The sequence below is a fragment of the Prosopis cineraria genome, unplaced genomic scaffold, assembly GCF_029017545.1.
Source record: "Prosopis cineraria cultivar Desert tree isolate PC_DT_omini unplaced genomic scaffold, ASM2901754v1 PC1, whole genome shotgun sequence".
NCBI lineage: Eukaryota > Viridiplantae > Streptophyta > Magnoliopsida > Fabales > Fabaceae > Prosopis > Prosopis cineraria.
The window spans coordinates 3,329,467-3,346,924 of record NW_026555332.1 but is presented as its reverse complement, the minus strand read 5'-3'; the positions used below and the strand labels follow the sequence as shown (position 1 = coordinate 3,346,924).

The 17,458-nt window shown below is 33.9% G+C and overlaps 1 pseudogene; it reads right to left on the bottom strand.

The window, feature by feature from the left end:
* Positions 1-5,108: 5,108 nt before the first annotated feature.
* LOC129317109 (ABC transporter G family member 24-like) lies at positions 5,109-16,432 on the bottom strand (annotated as a pseudogene).
* Between the last annotated feature and the right edge of the window lie 1,026 nt (positions 16,433-17,458).

The following is a 17,458-nucleotide window of genomic DNA, read 5'->3' as shown; positions in this document are numbered from 1 at the left end:
GACTTTTCCAACTAAATGTTTGGTTATCAGAAAAATGTGGATTGGTAATATTTATATTTTATATAAATTGATTATTACATGAAAATTCTAGTTGTTTGCTAAGCTTAAACTATGATTAGATTGATGATAAAAATTTGAATGAAATGTTTCTTTTCATGTTCTCTCTTTAACTTGTTTAGTGGACTAGTAGTGGCTAATTAATTTTATTTAATTGTCTTATATGTCCCATTATATGCAGTAGACAATGTCTTCTAGTCAAAAGAAGCATATTGAAATTGGGGGTTCTGTTAGTAATAGAAATATGGCTGCTAGTGGTAGTAAGATGGATGATAATTTGCATGCTAGTAAAGTGGATAATGCTGTGATTATGTCTGCATCCCAGAATAAGAAGGAAAAATCTATTTGTTTTGGTAAAAGAACAGCTTCTGAATAAGGAGGGAAGCTTTTCGGAAGTAAAAGAGTTAAAACTTGTACGTCTGATGTTTGGAAGTCTTTTTCCAAAGTTATAATTGATGGAAAAATAAAGGCTAGATATAATAGTTGTAATAAAGATCTAGCAGGATTTGAAGCTGATGGTACGTCCCATCTAGCACAGCATGCTAAGAATTGTCCTCAACTAACTAAGTATCATGATGTTGGGTTAATGTTGATGGATAAAGAAGGAAGGTTGAGGTTTAGAAATCTTGATGAAAAAGAGGTGCGGCATTCTTTGTCTATGATGATAATTGAACATGATTTGCCTTATTCTATTGTTGAGTATAAGTGGTTTAAGCATTGTTCTACTGTCTTGAATCCTAGTGTGTAGTGCATTACTAGAAAAACAGCAGTAAGTGATATCATGAAAGTGTATCATGGACACAAAGAAGCCTTGAAACAAAAATTGTTAAATAGTGTTGGAAGAATTTTCTTGACTTCTAATTGTTAGATAGCTGTAACCTCTGAAGGTTATTTATGTATGACTGCTCATTTTATTGATGAAAATTGAATGTTAAATAGCAAAATACTTTCTTTTTGTCATATGGAACCCCCACATTCTGGAGTAGAATTAGCTAGAAAAGTATATAATTGTTTGGTGGAGTGGGGGATCAATAATAAAATATTTTCTATCACTTTAGACAATGCCTCTGCAAATGATAATATGCAGGACAAATTGAAAGAGAGGCTAGCTTTGCAAGACAGTGCAAGCTTGATTTGTGAAGGGGAGTTTTTTCACATAAGGTGCTGTGCTCATATCCTAAACCTGATAGTTCAAGAGGGTTTGAAAGTGACAAGTATAGCTGTAAATAAGATTAGGGACAGCATTAAATATGTGAGAGGATCAGAGGCAAGGATGATTACTTTCAAGCGATGTGTTGAAGAAGTTGGTGGAATTGATTGTTTAATGGGCTTGCGAATAGACGTGCCCACTAGATGGAATTCAACTTTTGCAATGCTTGAGAGTGCATTAAAATATCGCCATGCTTTTACCAGCTTATCTTGTCATGATACAAGTTTCACATCTTGCCCAATACATGAAGAGTGGAGGAGAGGAGAGGAGATGTGCAATTTCTTGAAGCCATTTAATGTTATGACAAGGTTGATATTTGGGTCATCTTATCCCATTTCAAATTTGTATTTCTCTCAAGTGTCAAAAATTTGACTCTTGTTGGATGAAAATATGCTCAATGGTGATCTTGTGATTTGTGAAATGGTCAAAAGAATGAAAGACAAATTTGATAAGTATTGGAATGATTATAGCACTATCTTTGCAATTGCAGCTGTGCTTAATCCATGAATGAAGCTTTAAATGATACAATATATGTATGCCAGAATTGATCCTATAAGTTGCCATGCAAGGATTGGGAATATTCAAAGCAAATTGAAATATATTTTTAATCAATATAAAGAAATGACTTCTATTTCTGATGTTGGGGCTGGATCAAGTTCAACAATGCCAACACATGGATATCAAGCTCAATCCTCCATTACTTCTAGTGCTTCAACAAAAACAAGCAATATTCAAGGAATTTTAGACGTCATTTTTTTTTATATTTTTAATTTTATCTTAATTGTTTAAGACATATATTACTTCAAATTTTTGCATGATGCAGGATTGGATTAGTTATACAAGTATGAATTTTATGTCTGTTGGCAAGTCTGAACTTGAATTTTACCTGGATGAAGCAATACTTCAGCCTATGTATATCAAGAGTTGGATGTCCTTAATTGGTGGAATACTAATAAAGGTAGATTTCCAATTCTTTCGAAGATGGCAGCTGATATACTTAGCATTCCAATCACTACAGTTGCAAGTGAGTCTGCATTCAACATTGGTTCATGGGTTCTTACAAAATACCGGAGCATTCTTCTTCTTGATAATTTTCAGGCTCTTATTTGCACCCGTAACTGGTTGTGTGGTTTTCAAGATAACGGTAATATATGATTATTTTTATTTATTTTTTCTTTCTTCATTGGAAGCAAATTTCACTAAATTATATTACTAAACTTGTTCATTTATTGTAGATAATGAAATAGTGATTGAAAATGAGAGGAAATCATCTGAAAAAATTTCACCAGTTGATATGCCCACTGAAAGTTCAAATGTAGCTTTGGATGATAATGACAATGTCAATCAAGAGAGTCAAGAGGAATAGGGAATTAGAAAAAATTGATTGCATGATGTTTTGAACTTTATTGTGAAATTTTCATCTTTTTTGTCAAGGGATTATGCAGTTATGTAATATTAAACTTATTTTCAAGTTATTTAAACACTTATAAGCTTTATTAGTACTTGGTAGCATGCCTTTGTTGTTAAATTAAACAATTAACTTTTTAAATTTTGTTATTAATATTAATATTAATGTGTTTTTTATGATTTATTACATGTATTTCACTAATCTAAAATGTGTTGTTATGTTTATATTATTTAAAAAAATTAACTTTCAAATTACAGATTGAAATTAGTTCAAAAAAAGGTTAAAAAAATTATTTTTTAAAAGTTTCGGGTATCCGGGCCAGCCCGAATAAACTCGAAACCCGAAGATGTTAGGGCCGGCTTGACTATATGGGCTTTTTTTAAAGGGTATGATACTTAAAGCCCGATCCGAATAAGCTCGGCCCGAATAAGCCCGACTCTGTACGCATCTCAATGAGTCTTTGAACATGGATCTTGGATTCTTTAATCCAAGTCTTGTGTATCTTGTTTGTATCTTGTTTCAGAGGAGGCCCAAAAATGACCATGCTTTGAATACCATGTTAACTTTCTAATTATGAGTCATTTTGACTCTGATTATTGAGAGAAAATCATACATCATTTCTCAATAAAATGAATAACTCTCTCTATTCAACAAAACCAATGTATACAAAGTATTTATAATGCTGCTGTGCTGACTAAAATATACATAACAGAATAAAACAGAATAAAATGACATATTACATATTAAATCTAGAAAAACTATTTATTTTCTACACAGTATGCGTCAGTGATGATGAGGATGCCGACAGATTTTGGGTGAGTTTGATTGAGTAATTCAAGTTTTCCTTTACTTCCATGGATGATGATACCTTTTGCTAAATCTCTACCTCGTTTATATGAAAAGAACTTCAATTTTGCTCTTAAGTTTATACACAATTCAGGTCTTAGAACTATCAATAGTTTGAAGAATTGTATTTGCAGTTGAGGGTCACAAATTTAATGTGAATCAACTTGTAGTTTAGTTTGCCATGCTTTAATGTTGCTTCGAAAATTTTTGAGTTTTTGACTCTCCCAGAAAATTATAGTTGTTTCGAGATGGAGGGGGTGAAGCATTTGGCAGGCAAAGAAAGGTTAAAAGTTTTTTCAGAGGGGGGAAAAAAAAAAGGTGTGTTGAATGTCACACGGACGTATCACGTAAGGACGATCAGCTGACAATAAACATAGTCAAATCCTAACAATAGACATCATACTAAATTGAAAAATAATGGCACGATACTGTATCTGCATGAAAATTTCGAAGGTAAATTTATATTTTAACCCTTTTTTTGTTTTGTAAAACTTTAACCCAATCCGATTTTTTTGGGAAAACCTTAACCCAATTTTTAATTGAATGTTTTTATGTTGACTCTAGGTGCTTGATAGAAAAAAAAAGTTAGTTATGGACTTTAGTTATAGAAATTACTTTGGAAAAATTTCAATTAAGGGCCACAAATGGAACGTAATTGTTAGTGGGTCACAAAAAAAAAATTGAAACTTCAATTCAATTTAAAAGAATTAAGGTGGAAATAATTTTAATCATGAAAAAATTAAAAAACTAAAAATCTTTCACTTGTTATGCAGAATTATTAATTTTTTATTTTTTTATTTCATTTATTACTTTACTAATATGAGTTATAGATTACATCAATTTGTCGAACAAATAACATTAGTTGACATATAAACTTACATAATTTACAACTCACATTAGTAAATTAACAAGTGAAATAAAAAAAATTAATAACTAATTATTTTACATGATAAATGAAGGTACTTTAATTTGTTTATTGTTAAAATTATTTTCATTTCAGTTTTCTTGGATTGACTTGAAATTTCAAATTTTTTGATACCTAACAGTAATTAAGTTGCATCCTTGGTCCTTATTTAAAATTCTCTCAATTACTTTTCTCTTGAATACTATACATTAAAAGAAATTGCATTTCGAACAATAATTGGTTAAGTTCATAAAAATTTGCATATTTATAAATATTTTTATAAGTATACTTTAAATAGTATAATTTCAATAAACCTGCTTTCACACATAGAAGGTGCAACAATTTGCTCTTTATAATCTCTAATCAAAGATGTACTTAAACTCACATAGTATAAGATTGACTAACACCCTTAATCAAGTTAATCATACAATTCTTTTTTAATTAAAAAAAGATTCTAAATTCTTATCGGTTTAATATTTACCACTTATTTTGACAATTTCATTCTCAGCAACATTAAGACTCATTTTATATTAATATAATACAACACATTAAAATATATATATATTCTTAAATTTATCATGTCCAAACTAACAAATAGATGTACGACACCCAAACATGATCAAATATGAAGCTTGAGCATATATATATATATATATATATATAACAATGACGTGTTCATATCATTGGCACACCCAAAATTTTCTAGGAATAACATATACGTACAGAAAAAATGGCAATTACATGTAGGGGGAAAAAAAAAAGAATATCCTACATACAGACAGGAAGATACAAAGGAATGGTGACTAAATCATTGAACTTTTTTACTTTCTTCGGAAGGTTAGCATACAGATGAATGCAATTGCACGACTAACTACTCCGAAGAGGATAAGTATTGAAATGCACAAAGTCCAATCCGAAAGATTGTAGTCGTTTCGCATAAGGGCACCACAACGAGTTATGAGCCACACTTTATCATACCTGCAATGTAACAGTAAATAGCAGTTTACAAACCATTAAAATTTCAGCTCATGACTGCACTTGAAATGTGCTATTGTGCTCTATCAACAATGAAATCTCTGAAAATATTGTCAACCAAAAGATCCTTTTTAATAATTTTATCTAATATTTTCTTTTGTCTTTCTCTACCTCTCTTCATAGGACCTAGAATTGTATGTTCCACTCCACTCTGGTCTTGTTTGAACATGTCCAAACATTCTCTCTTTACTCTTTCTCATGTATTACACGGAGGTGAATTATGTTCATGACTTATGAATAGTGTGCTTTCTTCTTATATCTTGTATTGATTTATTGATGATTAGTGATTAGTGATATTTGTTGGATGTGTAAGCTGTTATGAAGTACTGGCATGATACAATTGTTGTGAATTCAATTAGGTTGTGCACAGAAAGGCTATAGAACAGAGGAGTTAAGCCAAAAGTGAAGAGTTGGTGACAGAAAGCTTCATTCAATTTTCCATCAACAACAAACCTTATCCTATTAGGCAGGGTCACATTATTATACTCTATTAACAACTAAACCTTTAGGTATATTTGTTAACCAAAAAGTCTCATTAATGTAAAAATATGTTGCTCGATTTCCACACTTCAGAGTTTTTGGTTATGATTGTGAATTACATCTACTCTGTCTTTTTTCTGGTATTACAGTCATGAGTGTAAAGATAAAATAGTTGAGATTGGAGACAAGTATTTCTGAGAATCAGTTTGGTTTTATGCCAGGTAGATCAACTACAGAGGCGATTTATCTACTAAGGGGATTAATGAAAAAGTATCGTTGTAAAGATAAAGATCTACACATGGTTTTTATTGATTTGGAAAAAGCTTATGACCGTATACCAAGAGAAGTGCTTTGGAAAGCGTTAGAAAAAAAAGGGAGTACGGATTGCTTATATTAAAGCCATACAAGATATGTATGAGGGGGTAAAAACTAGTATAAGAACGCCTAGTAGTCAAACAAAGGATTTTCCTATAAAGATTGGACTACATCAGGGATCATCTCTAAGTCCTTATTTGTTCCACTTGATCTTAAATGTTTTGACGGAACATATTCAAGGGGAAATTTCAAAATGTATGCTCTTCGCGGATGATATAGTTCTTATAGCAGATATAAGAGAAGAGGTTAATTGCAAACTTGAGTTATGGAGGAGGACATTGGAGTCGAAAGGTTTTCGTCTGAGTAGAAGTAAGACGGAATATTTATATTGTAAATTTGGTAAAGGACTATTCGACAATAATTTGGAAGTGAAATTGGGAGATCAAATTATACCTCAAGTGGAAAAGTTCAGATATTTGGGAGTCATCATTCAAAATGATGGCGAAATCAGTGAAGATATTTCACATAGAATTCAAGCTAGGTGATTTAATTTGAGAAAAGCTAAAGGAGTTATTTGCGACCGTAAGGTGCCTAATAAACTTAAAGGAAAGTTTTATCGCACTGCTATCAGACCGGCAATGTTATATAGTAGTGAATGCTGGGCTCTAACGGGACAGCAAGAGCATAAAGTTGTAGTAGCAAAGATGAGAATGGTACGATAGATGTGCGGACATACACGTAAAGATAAAATTCGAAATGAGCACGTATGCGAAAAACTGAGGGTGGCACCTATTGAGGAAAAAATGGTAGAAAATCGGTTGAGATGGTTTGGGCATGTACAAAGAAGACCAAGGGAGGCACCGGTGAGAAGAGTGGAACATATAACTTTGACTCCGATTAAGAGAGGTAGAGGAAGGCCTAAGAGAACACTTTTGGAAGTTATTGAACGCGATCTGTTAATTAATAATATTCCTAAAAGCTTGATAAATGATAGAGCACAATGGCATCTTGCAATCCATGTAGCTGACCCCACCTAGTGGGATAAAGGCTTGTTGTTGTTGTTGTTGTTGTACAGTCACAAGTGTCCTTAGATAAATACTTTTCCTGGATAATATTAAGGGTATGTTTGGACGGGGGATGATGGAAGAGAAGGGAAGCGAAGGGAATATTTTCTTTGTTTGGCAATTACAAGGACAATAAAATTCACCCCCTAATTTTTACCTCCATTTTCCTTAATTCAAACATAATTTAATAGCATTAAAAATCCTACTCTTCTTATCAACTGATTTAACTCTCTTGTGAACAACATTCATGAGTATGATTGCAAGTTGACTAAGATGCAGCTTGTGCATTACTTCATGGTAATTTAAGGATACCTTTCAGCATTGGAAATTACAAATGCCTCCAGAGCCCATTTGGTGTAGCACAAGTCAATTATGCGCTTCATGAATTCACTGTCTCTCGGTTGCGTGGCGACCAGAGTCAAAACAACTGGAAGCAGAACTGACCACTGCAAATAAGAGATGTCAGGTAGAAATATATAGAAAAGAGAGATTCATGGAAATGAAATAATGACCATTTCTAGACAAGGTAAAGTAGGCTGGTGTTAAGAATACAAGCATGCCCTCTCAGAAAAAATCAGGCTTGAATTTTTAGACAAAACACAAGCTTACTATATAGCTTTTGATAAAAATTTTAAATAAGAAAGTGGGGAAGAAAAGGATTGAACTTTTTACATGGTCTTAGAGTCTCTAACACCATATCAAGAACTATTTTAACCAGAAGTTGAGTGAAGTCTCAAGTGTGGATTTATTTTAACCATACGCTGTATATTATGAGAAAACTATTCATGAACTTTCACTTAATGTTTTAATATTTTGACTTGAAGTGGTCCCTTGACAATACTTACCAATTGAGCAGCTCCGGCTTCAAAGACAATGGCCAATGCATAGCCCATGCCAGTCACACAGTACACAAGGCAGAGTAGAACAGTGTAATTATCAAAAAAAGTAGATCTGGGGTTGGTGAAGAAAAAAAACATAGACAGGTACACTCCAGGCTTGATCGCTGTATTAAAATGGTCAATTGTGTCCTTAGAGAGAAAATAAGCCAGGCTGCTCATGCCTGAAGCACTCTCCCTCCAGTATTGTAATTTCTCCAGAGAAAATGATCTCAAAGCTGCTATTTTGCATAGAAGAGCTGAAACCAACAATGGTAACAATGTGAGGAACAAAAGTTCATAATATGGAATTAGATGGAGCTTATAGCTATTACGATAGTTATTGTGGGGTCTTTTTGTTACAACTTGAACTCAAACCTTCAAGGCATTGGGCTGTTTAACATAGTACCAGAGGGGTCCCATTCACAAACAGTATGAAGTTTGATTCTTGCTGCCATGCTAAGATACAGCTACTACTATTACTTGGTTATGGGATATAGGGATGGGAATACGCACTGTCCTATGGTTCACAAACCAAAGCTAGGCAAAAATATTTAACCTATCACAGGTGACAGGACTCACATGGGAGGCCAACAAATTTAAGATTTAGCCCCATGGCTATTTACACATAACTCAAACTGCCAAATACTATTTTTCAAAAATATTATCCTGAAATGGGTCATTGAAAACATTATAAATTGCCTTTAGCCACATTCTAAACACAAGCACCAGCCCATAGGAATTACAACCTGCAGGTCTTCAATGAAATACTTTTCAAATAGACACACATGTAGATGTAGCATGCAAAAGACTACACATAAACTATGAGCATGGGGTGAGCTGAATTCTAGACTATCAAGATTGAGTCTATAAATGATATAGGGAAGGCTTGGCAGGAATCGCAAGGAAAGCTAAACTTTTTAAGTGTTATTCAACCACAATAACCCTAAATTTATCAGATTGTGACAGATTTCACACTGACTACTCTTTTCCTTTCTCACCTTCTTTTACTTTTTCCCCCTTTTTGATAGAGAAACCTAGTGTCAATGCAGGTGTAATTTTCCTACGAATCCTCCTTGTGGCTCACATATAGAATTGATTTTAAAAATCATCATGCTCGGTCTAGGATTTTAAGAACCAAGTGTAAATCATTAATTTCTAGCAATCAAATTCTACACGGAAAGTCAACTCGACCTATACTTCAGCAAAATGATATAAAAAGAAAAACAGTAGATCGGATATCTATTATACTTACAAACAGCAATGACTGTGTATGTGTATCCTACTGCACCAAGTGATTGATCACTCATTTTAATAACTGATCCTAGGCAGGCTCCAGCAAGTAGTAAAATCAGATAGTCTATGGCTTGTGCTTTGGCATCCCTAAGTCGCTGCTTAGCAACTCTGTAATAGGAAGTGCAGGGAGAAGATAAAATTATTCACGATGAACAGAAAAGTTTGCGGAAGGGATATGCTATGAATATGTCAATATACTATGGTTTTCGGACACTAACCCCACCATGAAATACTTCCAACACATAACGTGCATATAAATTTGTAGTTTCAGACACTAACCCCACCATGAAGTACTTCCAACACATAAGGTGTATGTAAGTTTGTTAAAAGGGAAAAAAAAAAAAAAGAATCTTCAGAACACAACTTAATGTGCTTCAACACCTTTTCAGAAATAAATTGCAGAATGCTTAGAATCTAGAATGATATCAGTTGTGTTTTTCAATACAATATGACTTTTTCGAAAATTTGTGAAAACTGTCAACATATGTTTGATTTAAGTGATGCTTTAGAAACATGATAAGCATTTTGCTACCTTGCAAGGAAGTACTTGTACTGCCGGAACAAACCAGGAGTTCTCCGGTTTGATAAATCCTTGGACGTTAAAAAGTTTAACCTTAACTTCTCTTGATGCATCTCTATGCTACCCTTCACATCTTTCCATAACTCTCCAGAGAAGGATGGTTCCACATTAACAGCATCATCATCATTCGTTTCATTAATTGGATTTAAAAGCCTGGAGGACATGTTACTCTTTTGCATATCAGGAGGTACTGAGTAACCATTATAAAGCATCCATCTAACTGCAAGCTCATCATACTTCACTCCTGAGCTTTCACTAGGTTTTATCACTCCCTCCAAAATGTCAATAAAGTAGTCTGGAGGGTTAATACGCTCAGGGATAAAGATCCCAAGGCCTGCAAAGTATTCTTCAACTCTATTGACAGGTCCATGGTAGACGGTAAGACCACCTTTTGCCAGGAGTACCAGATCATCAAACATCTTGAATAATGTATGGCTGAAGCAGAAATCTCAAATGTTAGCAAATGGGTAAAAAATTTAAAACTATAAGTATTGCATTCAAATTCTACCATTCAATCAATATGAATTCCATAATAAGATTGGCAAATGTCTCATAGCAGCCCCAATATTATCCGCAAGGGTTAAAATAGTTGACAAAATCTCACTCCCTAACTTAAAAAAGGGGGCGAGGGGTTGAATACTTAAATTACTCTGCTGATCCAGACAATTCATGCTAACTCACCCTAGCCACTTGACCATGATGGCAACAAAGGCCACAAACGCATTAGGATTTCATTCCATTGCATGACTTCACCGTTCACCCCTTTCACTGCGATGACTGGTGCATATTTAAAGTATCAAGATGACACGTGATTGGTTTCTATCAGAAAAATTTAACAGCCCACTAATAGAAGTTTCAGGACAGGGATCAGATTAAAATTATCAAAACTGCAGGGACTTACAAACACTTAATCTATAGGAACCAAATTCAAAATTGAATAACATTGAGGACTAATAGTATAATTCAACCAAAAAACTTCATTTCATTTAATGCAGACAGCAGATCTGCTACATGAAATTTAGTTAATATAACAAATCACTATAATGAATGAGCAATTCTGTATATTACAAATAGTTCCCCTCTGACCAAACAAAATTTTCAAAACATTGTGATATTAGAATTTTAATAATGAGACAAATGGACAATTTTTTACATTATGCAGAGCTGTGAACACAAAAGTTACCTAGGTTGGTGAACTACTGTACAGACATTCACCCCTTCAAGAGCTTCACGTCGAAGAGCTTTAAGAAGTAACTGAGACGATGCACTATCCAAGCCTGATGTGGGTTCATCCAGTATTAATAATGAGGGTTCCATAACCATTTCCAATCCAACATTCACTCGCTTCCTTTGCCCTCCAGATATACCTCACTTTTCTACTGTTCCAACCAGGGAATTTCGCACAGAGTGAAGCCCCAAGAATTCAATAACTCTTTCAACAACGACTACTTTATCCGCTCTCGAAAATTCGGCAGGGAGCCTTTTTTATTGTTGAGATAAAGAAAAAGAAACATTTAGCCAGAGAAATGAACTGACAAATCATGCATTAACTGAAATTCCAAGAAGGAAAAGCAGTGCAAACAATATAGATCTTAAGATTGATAATTAAATCAATGAGGATTAATAATGCTTACTTGATTTAGACAGGTCTGTGTTTAGTAAAGGCATACACATAAAAGTTACGTATTAATCATTAATTTCCTGCAGTTTATTTCAAATTGTCAGTTATGTCAATGTTGGCCACCATGGGGCGTAGGAATGGCAAGTCAGTTTTGGGGCTTCCCACCATAAAAGTGCCCCAAGGCATGGAATCAGCTATGACTGAGGCCAACACCATCTAAGGTGTTTTTGGGGCTTGCCACCACAAACCATTGATAACACTGCTTTGACAATTCGATGACCCATCATATCAGCTCCAAATCCATTCCTAAATTTATTACAATATTCTTAATCAAGACTGCAGAAGTGATGTATATATTTTATAAACCTGAGATGAATATAGTAAGCAAGAATAGCCTCTCCTCATGTGGAGTATAACATTAGAAATCTTCTATACCTAATGTCAGTAAAGATCAGAGAATAATTATGAAAGTTTCCTCACCCTTCACACGCAAATGGCCTGACTCGATCATTCCAAAGGACAATGGACACAACAATAAGATCTCTAAGATGAAGAACGTGCCCACACATGCATTGATGCAACTTAGAGGTTTTTAATGCATAACTATGTGCCCTTACCTGCACTTTGCATTGAACCAGAGATTTTCTTCCACTGTCAAGTTTCCATGAACAATATCATCTTGGGGCACAAAACCAATAATTTTCTTATACGAGTGGACAGATTCATTCTTTCCATTTATTAATATTAAACCACTCTTCTTGCATCCAAGTGCTTTTCCTGCAAGTGCTGAAAGAAATGTTGTTTTACCAGCTCCTGAAGGACCCATAACAGCAGTAATATGACCTGGTTTTATGTTGCCAGTAACACATCGCAGTATATACTTGTTTTGTGATTTTAAGACAAGACTCAGATCTTTGAAAGAAATCTCAATCAGAGGTCTTTTTCTTCGTTCACTGTTGGAAGCCATGCTGATTACTCCTGAGAAGGTAAGATTCTTGTATTCTTGTTGCTGAGCCTTTTCTTTCTCAAGCTGAGAATATGCATGCCTAAATATCTTGCTACGGGTATGTAATTTTTTTCCCTTGGAATTATTTGCAGAGACAATCTTATGTCCACTTTCCATCTCAAACTCATCATGAACAATAGGTTCATTTTCAATTTCATGCCCAGTTTTTATCTGATTTCTGGGGGGAACCGAAGATGCCCTTGAAGTGTTAGAAGGTAAGGGCAATGACAAATCATCCGTCTTGGGAATCACTTGATTTAAAGCCTGTAATTCTTCTGAGTGAGCTCCATTCTTTTGGCGAGAAAATGAGAAAGACAAATGAGATTGAAGCCTGGTAGTATGCTTCATAACAGCATCTTTAGCATCTTTCCACCTTCTACGTGCTTGTGCTGAGCTCTTTACACTTCTAGCAGCTGCATCTCTTGATTTGGCCAGCCGTCTTTTCCTGATTGAGAGGACTTGATCAGAGCAGCTGAAAATAATGAGTAGCAAAGTACTCAAACCAACCTGCATAAGCAGTTGAACAATGTCAGCTTCCACTGATATGCTCTCTTTTCCATGCGGATCTGAGTAATGTTTTTCTTATTAGAAGGTTTGGAGCCTTGGAGGTGATCAGCTTACTATGAACATGATTCCATATACTTGCAGGTTCTGATTTTCCATGCCTGTTTTACATGATACCAAATTGTAGCAGCCTGCAAGGTAAGAAGTAAACATCATAGGCATGTGCATGTAGGAAAGAATTCAAATTAGCACACCTTACATATGAAATAATTCAAAGTCGTCATTTAAACTTACGTCTCTCAGATGTGGACCCCATCCTGCAGTAATGTCTGAGATATTGCCAGGGAAAAAAAAATGAAAGACATCAGAGTAAAGAAATAAAGGGGAAATTTTTATGAAAAATTATCAAAGCAGACCAAGTACATAAAAATATCAAATCTTCAGCGCCATTTAGGCAATACAAATAGGGGAAAACACTTTTCTACCCCACTATCATGCCAAAGGACACAACTCTGGCAGGGCAAAAGAGCAGTATAATGATATGTTGGTCCAAACTTCTTCCACAACATATCGTTCTATGAGAATGTAACTGGCAATGTCAATTAACTTCACCGATAAATAGTAACTCAATGTCCAGGAAAAGTGTAATACCCATTACTGCAAGAGATGTTTTTTATGGTTGATGGACAATAGGATCCTGCTGGACAAAATACTTCTTCACTGTTATCAACATCAGCCCAAATATTTGCTCCTCCGCATGTATGGTTTGGCTGGTTTGCTGGTAGACGGTACTGATATCTGGATCAATAAAATATAGATTAATTGTCTACACTGTAAATAATTGATTATTGGAAAATAATAGAAATAGAGCAAGAATTAGAACTCACGGTTCACATAAACCACTTGTTTGATTCAGTGTTGCTAGGGGGCAATAGGAACCCAATGGACAAGCTTCAAGAATTATATATTAAGTGTCCAAAAAGAAAAAATTAGAGACAGCTTTTGACATGGGAAACAAAACTATATTAATTATCAAGAAAATGTTACAAGGCTTCTTATTCAATAATTTGTACAGACTCTTTACAGAGGCAGTAGCAAATGATCCAATTTCCAAATTTCATGACTTTATATGACACAAGCCAAGCGCTGATACAGCAAGGACAATTAAGATGAATGGAAAAGAAAAAAAAAATGAATACCATAAAGCAGACACTTCCAGTCATCTTTGAAAAAGATAGCAATTCAAAGGTCTGAGATACTTACGTATCATGCAGGTAAGACCCTGTGGACAGAAGAAACCCTCACAGCATGCCTGGCAGTTTGCAGTTCTTGCTGGGATATCCTGTGAAGTTCTAAGGTCAACCTGCTGATCTGAGTCAGTACTACACGCCCATCCAGGCTCACAACCAGAGACCCATGAAGTTAAATTGCAATTCCTGTTAGGCTTCAAATATCCAGTACTTCCAACTTTTTCAGTTATACTTCTAAAATAAGACTTCACCTCTGCCACTGTACAGAGGCGTCGTGTAATATCTGCTATTAAATTATTAGAGACATTAGACACCAGAGGGTTCACAACAACAACATGCAAGAAATAAACAAGTAGCATAACAGATTTGCCAGTAAATTGAAAAGGACAAAATTATTTATATCTTTGGAAGCACATTTCGTTCAAGGGGAAAAAATCAAACATTCACCTCATGGTTTGGCAGAAAGGAAATGAAGGTTACAGGAACAATGGTGGGGTCAACATAATCATGCATATAGCTTACCTGGGATGGAGTATGATGGGTGGGTTAACATTAATCATAGCCAATCAATGTGCAGTGTTAAACCATGAGATTAACAGCATCATTCTTTCTAGAAATTAACGGCTTGCTAAATTTGATTTTCCAAACAAAAAAAAAACATTATTTTAAAGAAACTCCTAACAAGATCTTAAAACCTTAAAATCTTCTGTTTGTTAATGACATATTATGGCATTCCTGAAATAACTTTACCACTAGACCCACTACTTATCAATCAACTTGTAAAAATTGCTTAACTTTTATCTTAAAGGTAGAAACCTCATATTTGGTTGCAAATGGCCGGAAACAGAAATTGGGAAGCAAGCGGGAAAAAACTGAAAAGCTGGAAGAAATGTTATCCTTTGTGCCTTATTCTTAGAAATTGAAACTAACATGCGCAAGAATTAACATTTCCTTTGCAAGTATAACCGCTCATACCTTGATTTTTCTGAATGCAAGAAGTCAGGAAGCTCAAATCAGATGAAAAGTTAAATGCCTTGTTCCACTCAGCTTCCCTAAAACAGCAAAACTAGGATTCAGAATTAAGTGTATAGTACATGACTCTTGGGGTTTGGTGACATAAGCTAATATAAACATCAAGTGTCTTTCTGTCCCTAAAACATGCAGGGCAAAGCAACATACCACTTGAAGTAGTCTTGACACCACATGATAAAGGTAACAATTTGATGCATAATGGCCACTTAATGTTATGCCCCATGAACCATTACTCGAGAATTATGTAGAAAACAAAATACTATTAAGAAGATTAAACAAAGATGTTTAATCTTATGGAACCAAATTAAAATAAAGTTTACACTCGGAGGACCAAAATGTCAGCTCATTCTTTTAAAAAAAAAAAAACTATTATGACAAAAAAGACGTAGAAATACAGAGATAAACTAATGAAGTACTAACGGGTCCTTGACGCAGAAGCTGAACTGGCTTTTGATTTCCTGGCTGAGATCTCTGGTAAGATTGGAGAGCTGGGCATTCACAAGCTGTGTCATAAAGGGAAGAGCACCAGAAGAATCACCGAATGGATTGGTGCCACTGTTAACCTGGCACCGGACCAAACTCAAGGAGCTCAAAACCACAATGGCTAACCATGACCATAGAATTCTGCAGCCTAACCTAGAAGAAGAAGAAGCCTTAAGACTCGTCTTGCCCATCTCAAAGCAGGAGGGAATTGGACTCTCGGGATCAGTTCATGAGAGGGTAGAAGAAGTAATGTTAGGGAATCCGGAATGGGGTTTCTGAAGGATTGAAACTTTGAAAGCAAGATTGGGAATCCCGAGATTGTAGCTTGGAGACAAGTAGAAACGAGTAAGAATTTGTATAGTTGAGACAAGTGTCAGAGTAGGACCTACGAAAGAATGACGCCGTCATTACCCTTTTTAAGATTTTTACAACCGGCGGCCAGAACCAGGAGACCTGTTCAACTTGATTGTCAAGTGTCAACGATTTCATAGACGAATTAGTTAATATTGGCGGCCTCGGGGACGCAGACTCAGACCAGGCCCTTTCTGAGCAGACGCGGGATTGAGCCTCGAGAGCTCGAGTGTTTGAAAAAAACAAAAAAAGTTTATAATAAAACAAGAACCTACTTTATTATAATTATTTTTATCAATTTTATCCATATTAATATAAAAAATATAAAAAATAAAAATATGTAAAACTTTAAATATTTTTATATAATAAATTTAAAAAATAATGATATATTATTTTTATTTTTCATAAATTCTTTTAAATATTATTTAAAAAATCTTATTATAATTTATAAATAAAATTAAATAAATTTTTTAAAAATTGTCTCATAAATGAAATGGGAGGGAGTACTTCCAAAGATTGGAAAAATTATTAAATAAAAGTATTTATTGATATCCCTATTATGAGACACATCTACCAATTTTATGAAAATTAAGTTATTATTAAATATGTTCAAAAATGAAATAAACTTTAAATTTTATTTCTATTTAAATAATTTTTTAAAATTTACATTATTTTTTCTTTATAGTTAATAATTTTTAATATAAAAAATATTAAAAAAATACTATTTATGTTAAAAAAATATAAGGTATTTTTAGTCTTTTAAAGTGTAATCATTTCTTTTTTAAAAAAAAGTGTCGATATTGATAATAACTTTATTTTTATTGGAGAGTGTTTAATAGGAATAAATATAAAAAAATAGGGTTAGTTGAAAAATAGGTATTAGAAGTAAAATTCGGTTAGAAATATCTTACATTTTTAAATGAAGTGAGTATATGATTAATATTTTATCAAATATCTTGTATAAATAAGGAGAATAATATACAAGTTTTACACACAAAAATTAATTACCGTGAGATTCATTAACAATTAAAGTAAGACCATTTACAACACACTCTATTGTAAATTGGCCTACTTCAATTCTTAATGAATTTTTAAGTAATTAATTTTTTTATATAGAATTTTAACATAATTTTTTCTATTA